At 41.2% G+C, this 9,233-nt stretch overlaps 1 pseudogene; it reads left to right on the forward strand.

Annotated features, from left to right (window-relative positions):
• Window positions 1-5,622: 5,622 nt before the first annotated feature.
• Window positions 5,623-7,917, forward strand: LOC101714769 (eukaryotic translation initiation factor 3 subunit D pseudogene; annotated as a pseudogene).
• Window positions 7,918-9,233: the final 1,316 nt, after the last annotated feature.

The following is a 9,233-nucleotide window of genomic DNA, read 5'->3' on the forward strand; positions in this document are numbered from 1 at the left end:
AGTCCCTCTGTTCCACTGATCTGTTTGTTTAGCTTTTAAAATATCACCTTCTCTTAATTAGTGTAGCTTTATAATAATTCTTGAAATCGAGGAATGCAACTTGGACTTTTCCCCCAAAATTGTTTAGCTTTATTCTTTGCTTTTTGTATTGAAATATGAATTTTACAACCAAATTATCAATATCTATAAAAAAAAAACCTCCTGGAATTTTGGTGGAGATTCCATCAAATCTATAGATTGGGGATGAATGCTGTTATAAATATATCAACTCTTCAGATCCATGAATATAGTTTCTCTGTCCATTTATTTATTCTTTTAAATTTCTTATAATAATGTTTGTGGCATGTAGACACTGAACATTTTTGTTAGATTTATCCCTAAGAATCTCATACTATTGTAAATGGTTTTTTGTTATAAATATCTTATTGGATTTTGCTAGTGGATAGAAATACATTTCATTTATATATGTACATATATCCTAAAACTTTTCCAAACTCATTTATTTATTATAGAAGTATTTTATAGATTCTATTGGACTTGCTATAGACTGTGCTACATGTAAATATACAATTTTATTTTTGTCAATTTACATGATTTTATTTCTCGTCTGATTGCATTGCCTAGAACCTCAAAACCAATGTTGAATAGAAGTGTTGGGAATAGTCATCTTTGTCTTGTTCCTGATCTTAGGAGAAAAATATTCAGTCTTCATTATTAGATCTCATGTTAGCTATACATTTTGGTAAGTGCTTTTGATCATTTTATTTATATATGCTGAAAGTTTATAGCCAGAATGAAAGCTTAATTGTATTAAATGCTTTTTTCTGCATATACCAAGTTGATCATATGAAGTTACTTTGGGTTTGTTTATACTGAGAATTATTTGAATAAATATTTCAAATATTAAGCTAACATTGCATTTTTATTATCTATATATAAATTTTGCATCTATATTTACGTGGGTTGTTAGGCTATTGTTTTCTTTTCCTGTAATATCTTTGTCTGGTCTTAGTCTCAGAGTAATATGGCCTCATTGGATGAGTTGAGAAGTACTTTCTTCATCTCTGATTTTTAAGGAGTAGGTTGTGTATTATTTCTTCCCTAAATGTTGGATAGAATCTGTAAGTAAAGCAACCTGGACTCTGGATTTTACTTATGAGACATGTTTAACTACAAATTTCATTTTTTAATAGATACAAGGCTATTTAGGTTATGTCTTTTTTAATGAACTTCATTTGATATTAGCTATGGAATTGATGGGCATGAAGTTAGTCATGATATTTCATTGTTATCCTTTTAATATTTGTGGAATCAGTGGTGATATTTCTTCTACCATTCTTTCCTTTTTTTTTGTACCAGGGATCAAACTCAGGACCTTGGGCTTATGAAGCAGTCAGCGGCACCACTGAGCTAAATCCCCAGCCCCAACTTCTACCATTCTTGATACTGATAACTTTTTTCTTCTTTCCTTTTTTCCTAATAAGATTTATCAATTATATTGATCTTCCCCCAAAACTAGCCTTTTGGTTTTTTTGTAAATTTTATTTTATTGGTTACTAGCCTTTTGTTTATTTGATCTCTATTTTTTTCTTGATGCCTAGCTCACTGATTTCTGTATAACCTATGTTATTTCCAGTTTTTTCCTTACTTTAGGTTTTATTTGCTCTTTTTCTGTCTTTTTAAGATTAAAGTGTACACAAGGGGAAAATGGCTTCCCTATGGCTTCTTGGTTTGTAACTGTGAAAGACTCAATAATTGAAAGACCTGGTACCTAAAAGACCCAATAACTCAGGAGACATACTGATTGGAGAAGAAAAAGTCTTACTAGCAAAAGCCAGCATGTTGGAAGACAGGAAGATAACTCCTGTGTCTGTCTTGCCTGGTGTTGCTGAGAGAGGGGTCCCAGCTTTTGTGGAAATGTTACCTCAGTCTCAGGCAGGTGGGCACCAGGCTAGCTTATTAGCCTTGAGAAATAGTTGGTTCTGGAGTGTAAGTTTTGAGCATCTTATGTCAGTCAAGAGGTTAACAGTCATCCTGTACCTGTAAATCTAAGAAAATGTGATTACTCAGAGGCTTGTTATGTGAAGATCTGTGCCTTTGGCTTCTGTCACTTTATACTTTGGTGAAACTATCTTTTAATTGTGACCTTTCCCATAACCTGGGAATGGGGAGTAAAAAGGGAAAGAGCCCGTACATTTTAACTAATCCTACAGTCAGTCATTAAGGTATGGAGCAAGGTGAAGGTAGAAAACAAAGGCATGCTTGTAAGTTGAAAAGAAGAAAGGGAGGAGAAAAAAAACCCCTTTAACTGAGGGTACAGCTTTAGATTCTTTTGATAGAGGTATGAATTAAATTGACATCAGATAAATTAACAAAAGAAAACCCATGTGAAATTATGTATGTATGGGAGTCCCACCAAAATATTGAGGCTCAAAGAAGGGCCAGTGATTAAAGCTTTTATAGCATCCTGAGCTACAGAAAAAACAAGGGCTTGGAGCTCCTGGGGGCCATGGGAGATAAGGTATAGGCCAGTGAGAGGAAGAAATGTATGCTGAATAAAAATCATGTTGGGCTGGGGATTTAGGTCAGTGGCACCACACCTGCCTTGCAAGCGTAAGGTCCTGAGCTCAATCCCCAGTACCCCCCTCCCCCAAATCATCTTGTTATACAGGTTAAAAAAAAGTCTCAAGGACTGAGGATTTAACTCAGTGGTTCTGCCACCTGCCTCGCAAGCACAAGGTCCCGAGTTCGATTCCCTACCAAAAAAAAGTCTCAAGTGATAAAGTTACACTCTCCCTAGTTTTACTAATGTAGATTTTCTTTATAGACAACGAATTTCCTTTACAAAAGGGTAGCTTCTCAGAGCTACTCCTGTGTGTGCAATTTCTCCACATATCCCAGTGAAGTGTACTTTGGGGTAACACACTCTGGTCTCCCACATTTTTGTGATGGTGTGTTGTGAACCCCAATGGAACCAGAGACCATCAATTTGAGATCATTGGCTTTAAGATTTTTCTTTTTGTTAATTTAAATGTCTAGCACTATGATCTGCTTGAGGAATGTTTAGGTGGCATTTCATAAAATTTTGTTTCTCTCTTTCTTTCTTTCCCTCCATCCTGCCCTCCCTCCCTCCTTTCTTCAAACTACTTTCTAATTTTTCTTTTAGTTTCTTTGAACATGGTCATGTAGTTTCCAAATATTTGGGGATTTCCAGGGAGCCTTCTGTTCTTAATTTCTATTTGAATTCTATCATGGTCAGGCAGCATACTGTAACCCATGTGAGAAGATCATTCTGGCCTTCAGTGGTTCCCTCCTGTGCATGTGCCATTGGCTGAAACCCGGAGGGCCCTGTGCAGATGGCTGGATTTCTCTGTGTGCAGCAGTCCCTTCTCTGGTGCTCTGCCCTGTGGACTTTAGCTGCCATGACCTCTCAGTTGCTTAACTCTATCACTTCAACTCTGGAAGTCTTAACTCTGAAGTCTACTTGTTCCACAACTTGGAAACTCGATTTCAAGGCAATAATCTGGGAAAACCATATGGCTCCACACACTCCTCCCACCCCAGCTTCTTTTATGTCACTGTTCATTCATTATCTGATGTCCCAGTGCCTTAAAAATCCTTTAAAAATATTTTATTTTTTTATGTTCATTTTAACCTGGTCCCTCTTACTCCATCTTGGCCAGAGAAGCCCCTAAAGGAACTAATGTCTTAATCTTTCTCTTGAAATTTTCTCTCATGCTTGGGACCTAACAGTCACAAAATGGCTACTGTATCACTAAGTATTATGTTTATATCTTATGTAGGAATAAATGCCAGTCATGCTTGACCATTACATTGCAAATGTAAAATCTTTTCCAGAAAGTTCTCCAGAAACATTACCCTTTGTCCCACTGGCAATAATGAGGTCACCTGGGTATTCATCTTTGCCAGAGGGTCTGGAAAACAGGAAACAGTATTGTTACAATTTACTTATGTTTAAGTATGATTGATCACCAGGCATATTGCCATCACCAAAGAATTCCAGAGGGAAGGGGTGGGATATAGGATATTGGATAAATAATTAACAGTATCTGCCACTGAGGCAACCAACACAGTCCTCTTCGGAAAGTAAAATCAGTTTATCTCTCTGCTAATGCTTCTGTGGCATGCATAAAATACACCCAGGCTTTTCTGATAATTGGCTGCTTTCTGGCCTTTCCACATCTGATACAAGTTCTGTGTTCTGAGAAATAAGGGCAACCTTCTGATGTCCTCTGAGGGCTACTTCTCACAGTCAGAGATCTCTGAGGCTGGAGAACATTGAACCAAAGAGAAATCATCAATTAAACTACAAGTTGTTTAGGCCTCTCTGTTAAGATTCTCTAGATGAAGGTAAAATAGGAAATGAACATAGCATCCACGTGATATCCATTGCAGGAACCAGATGTCACCTCCATAGGTTTCTTGAAGCACATCTCAGGATTCATTGTGAATTTATTCTGCTTGGCTCAGAGGTGATGGAGAGCAGAAAAAGCCTGTCGGTCCCAGACTTCTTCCTATGGCACAGGAGCAAGAGGTTTCAGACAGGTTGCTGGACTGGTTTACAAGGCTACAAGGCTGACTTCTGGGCCACGGAACTGTTTTCTTTGGTTGGGGAGCCATCTTGCTATGCAGATGAATTCTCAGTCTTTCAAGTTTGGGCTCACTGGCACTTAGGTGTTGACTTTACAGAAGAGGAAGCAAACGCTGGGCCAGGGATTTAGCTCAGTGGCACTATGCCCGCCTCACAAGTGTAAGGTCCTGAGTTCAATCCCTGGTACCAAAAAAAAAGGGGGAATACTTGTATGCCAACACTTTAAGTTTTAGATTACTTTAGAGCGGCCAGGGAAAAGGAGGAAGTAATTCTTATCACTTAGTAAAGACAACTTTGACCTACTTCTTAATGTAATCATGTAAAGAGACACTAAAGAGTCAACCATTCTCTTCTCTAGATGCTCAGACTAATTTGCCATGGGCTTTAACATTTTTTATCCTAAAATAATTGGGTGCAGCCAGGCATGGTGGTGCACGCCTGTCATCCCAGTACTCTTGGAGTCTGAGGCAGGAGGATCACAAATTCAAGCCTAGCCTGGGCAGCTTAGTGACTTAATAAGACCCTGTCTGGGAAAAAAAAAAAAAAAAGGATTCATTTTCAGAAGGATTTCTGGTGTAGGAAAAAGTTACTTAAGAAAAATTCTTGGGTTTGCAGGATCTTGAGGCTTGAGTGGTTAAAGGGTCTGAGGATGGTTTGGCTGTAAAAGAGGATTATGGGAGAGAAGACAATCTTGGAAGATAGTAGCTGGCTGGGCAAGACGAAGGGTAAGATTGAAGGAGAATTAATAGGCCCTCAATTGAATGTCTCTTGTATATTAGTAAGGATGGGCTAAGTTACACTGCAAAAAGAATTCCCAAATCTCAGAAGCTTAATGCAGCAGAAGGTTATTTCTTTTTCATGCAGTGCCCTTTGTGGATCTCTAGGCCAGTTGTCATAAGAGGATTGAGTAATCCAGGGTGCTTCAAGCTCTGGGGCCTTCCATCTCAGGATCAGGCCTTCTCTATGACTGTCTCGGGGTGGGGTGGGGGGTTTGGGGCGGGGGGGTAGAACCTAGAGAAACAAATCATCCCAGACTGGAAATGATGTGTGTCTTTACATTGGTCATCATAACAAGTCAGGTGGCTCTGTTCTGATGTACCTCTCAGTCTTCTATATGCCTAGAAAAGGTGAAAGCTTTTGGTGAGCCAGTGGCAGGAAGTAAAGAGGCATTGGGACTAAACTTTGCTTCATCAAACAACAAAGCCCATCTTGCTTTGTCTCCTTCAGATCAGAGTGAGACTTCTGATCCCTGGTTAGGCAGGGTCAGTGCCCTCTTCAGCCTGAAGCAGTCATAAGAAGACAAACCTTGGGCTCCTCTGCATCCCTGAAGAATAAGAGATCAAAGTCTCGGGGTGGAGAACTGAGGTAGGAGAGAAGAAATAAAGATAGGTAGAAAGGAGACAAGGAGAATCATAATTTTAAAATTGTACTTTTAAGACTGAAACTTTAGCCTCCTCTTCCGGTTCTTCGGAGTGCCGCAGGCAGGGCCTTCTCTGGCCTGGATCATCTGTCACCATCCAGGCCACCTGAGGCTTCTGCAGTTCTACAAGATGGTGAAGTTCATGACACCTGTGATCCAGGACAATCCCTCAGGCTGGGGTCCCTGTGCAATTCCCAAGCAGTTTCGGGATATGCCCTACCAGCCATTCAGCAAAGGAGACCAGCTAGGAAAGGTCGCAGACTGGACAGGTGCCATGTACACAAATAAGTATTCCTCTCAGTTTGGTGGCGGAAGTCAGAATGCTTATTTCCATGAGGAGGATGAAAGCAGTTTCCAGCTGGTGGATACGGCATGCACGCAGAAGATTGCCTACCAGCGGAACCGGATGTGGTTTGCACAGCGGAACCTCCATAGAGACAAAGATCAGCGGAACATGATACAATTCAACCTGCAAACCCTGCCTAAGAGTGCCAAGCAGAAAGAGAGCGAATGCATACGGCTGCAGAAAAAATTCCAGAAGCAATTTGGAGTGAGGCAGATGTGGGATCAAAAATCACAGAAACCCCGAGACTCTTCAGTTGTTCGTAGTTCGTAGTGACTGGGAGGTGAAAGAGGAAATGGATTTTCCTCAATTAATGAAGATGCGCTACTTGGAAGTATCAGAGCCACAGGACATCGAGTGTTGTGGGGCCCTGGAATACTATGACAAAGCTTTAGACCACATCACCACAAGGAGTGAGAAGCCACTGTGGAGCATCAAGCGCATCTTCCACATGGTCACCACCACAGACGACCCTGTCATCCGGAAGCTGGCAAAAACCCAGGGGAATATGTTTGCCACCGATGCAATTCTGGCCATGCTGATGAACTGCACTCACTCAGTGTACTCCTGGGACATCGTTGTCCAGAGAGTTGGGTCCAAGCTGTTCTTTGACAAGAGAGACAACCCCGACTTTGACCTCCTGGCAGTGAGTGAGATGGCCAATGAGCCCTCAGGATGAAGGTAATTCCTTCAACTCACCCCGAAACCTGTCCATGGAGGCGACCTACATCAACCACAATTTCTCCCAGCAGTGCTTGAGGATGGGGAAGGAAAGATACAACTTCCCCAACCCAAACCCATTCGTGGAGGATGACATGGATAAGAATGAAATCGCCTCTGTTGCTTACTGGTGGAAGCTTGGCGATGACATTGACCTTATTGCCTGCTGTGAGCATGATGGCGTCATGATGGGAGCCAATGGGGAAGTGTCCTTCATCAACATCAGGACACTTAAGGAGCAGGACTCCGGGGACTGTAATGGCGTTGACTGATGGCAGAAGCTGGACTCGCAGCGTGAAGCCGTCATTGCCACTGAGCTCAAGAATAACAACTATAAGCTGGCCCAGTGGACCTGCTGTGCTCTGCTGGCCAGGTCCGAGTACCTCAAGCTCAGTTATGTGTCCCGAGGACTCCTCTCACCATGTTATCCTAGGCACCCAGCAGTTCAAGCCCAATGAGTTTGCCAGCCAGATCAACCTGAGCATGGAGAATGCCTGGGGCATCCTGCGCTGTGTCATGGACATCTGCATGAAGCTGGAGGAGGGCAAGTGCCTCATCCTCAAGGACCCAAACAAGCAGGTCATCCATGTCTACAACCTGCCCGATGGCACCTTCAGCTCTGATGAAGACAACAAGGATGAGGAAGAGGAGGAGGAAGAAAAGGAAGAGGAAGACACTTAAACCAGACTGACGTGGAACTGGAGTTTGTAATTCTACCAGTCCTGGGAGGGCCCTTGATGCCTACAGGAAAGTCCATCTGTCTCCTGCTCTCTGCCATTTGGCAGATGGAATAAACTTGAAGTCTGCTTAAAAAAAAAAAAAGACTGAAACTTTAGCAAACAATCAGTGTTACCCAAGGTTATCCATATCAGCATTCTCTAGGTATGTTTATATTTCTTTTCTTCCAGGCCCATCACACCCAAATCCCTTAAAGATACTATAAGTCCATAAATTAGCTTAGTTGATAGAATGCAGAAATCTGATTTTAAAATAAAGGGGTTCAAAGAATGTTTTTGGGCAAAACAGCTTACCTATTTTAAGAAAGAAAGAAAGAAAGGAAGGAGAGAAAGAAAAGAGAAGAAAGAAAGAAAAAGAGAGAAGAAACAGAAAGAAAGAGAGAGAGAAAGAAAAAGAAAGAAAGAAAGAAAGAAAGAAAGAAAGAAAGAAAGAAAGAAAGAAAGAAAGAAAGACAGACAGACAGACAGACCAGGCCTGATTCTTTCACCTGTAAAATGGGTCATTATCTTTCTGTGCTACCTTTTTCTCCTGTAAACCAAGATAGAACCTCTGATAGATTTACAAATTCCATAGGTTTCCACCCCATGAAAAAAATATTCTCAGCTCCAGAAAATAATGCACCTCTCCTCCTTTTGAGAGGCCACACTCTATTCCTTAGAGTATGTACTTTTAAAATTCTGCTTAATAAATCCTTTTATGCTTCTTAGGAAAAAAAGGAAAAGAACCAGATATTGGTGAGTGTAGTGATCTCAAACATACTTACTGTATCTCATAAGGTTTCTCTTAGCAAAGAATTCTGTGCAGGGTTATTCTTGGGCTCAGAATTTCTTTCCACAGGCATTCAGGCACAACCTTATGGTTGGAAGAGGTGCCAAGGGATCTATTATGAAGCTGCATTCACATAGCAAGAAATGTATACATAACCCAAATATTTATGTCAGGCAGCTTTAGTGGATGCAGAAGGAAGCTAGATAAGAGTGACCAAAATCATCTGATCTCACCTCTGCCTCCTGCCCTGCCTTGGTACTTACAGTGCAGAGCTTCTTTCTGAGTACCATAAGTGTGACACAGCAAGCACAGAAATATCAGCTAGCAGCCAAAGTCCCAAAAGGGCAGGCCACCATTGGAATGCCATTTTAGGGAGGTCTGGGGACATGATGGCAGGCATCCAATTAGACACTGGCTTCTCCCAACATGGTATTTCAGCTAGAACTGATAGCTTGTTTCCATCTCTGTTTCCTATAAATGTCAGCAGCTTCCACACCGTACATCACAGTAATATGTCTTCTCAGAAAAGGCAACCAAAAAAGCAAATCAATAAATTAGAGTATTGCTGCATTTCCTGGAGCTCCGCTCCTAATAGGAGGGAGACCGTGCATTTGTGTCTGAAAGAATAAGAG

The sequence above is a fragment of the Heterocephalus glaber genome, unplaced genomic scaffold, assembly GCF_053883595.1.
Source record: "Heterocephalus glaber isolate CG9 unplaced genomic scaffold, H.glaber_assembly_v1.0 deba00001788, whole genome shotgun sequence".
Taxonomy (NCBI): domain Eukaryota; kingdom Metazoa; phylum Chordata; class Mammalia; order Rodentia; family Bathyergidae; genus Heterocephalus; species Heterocephalus glaber.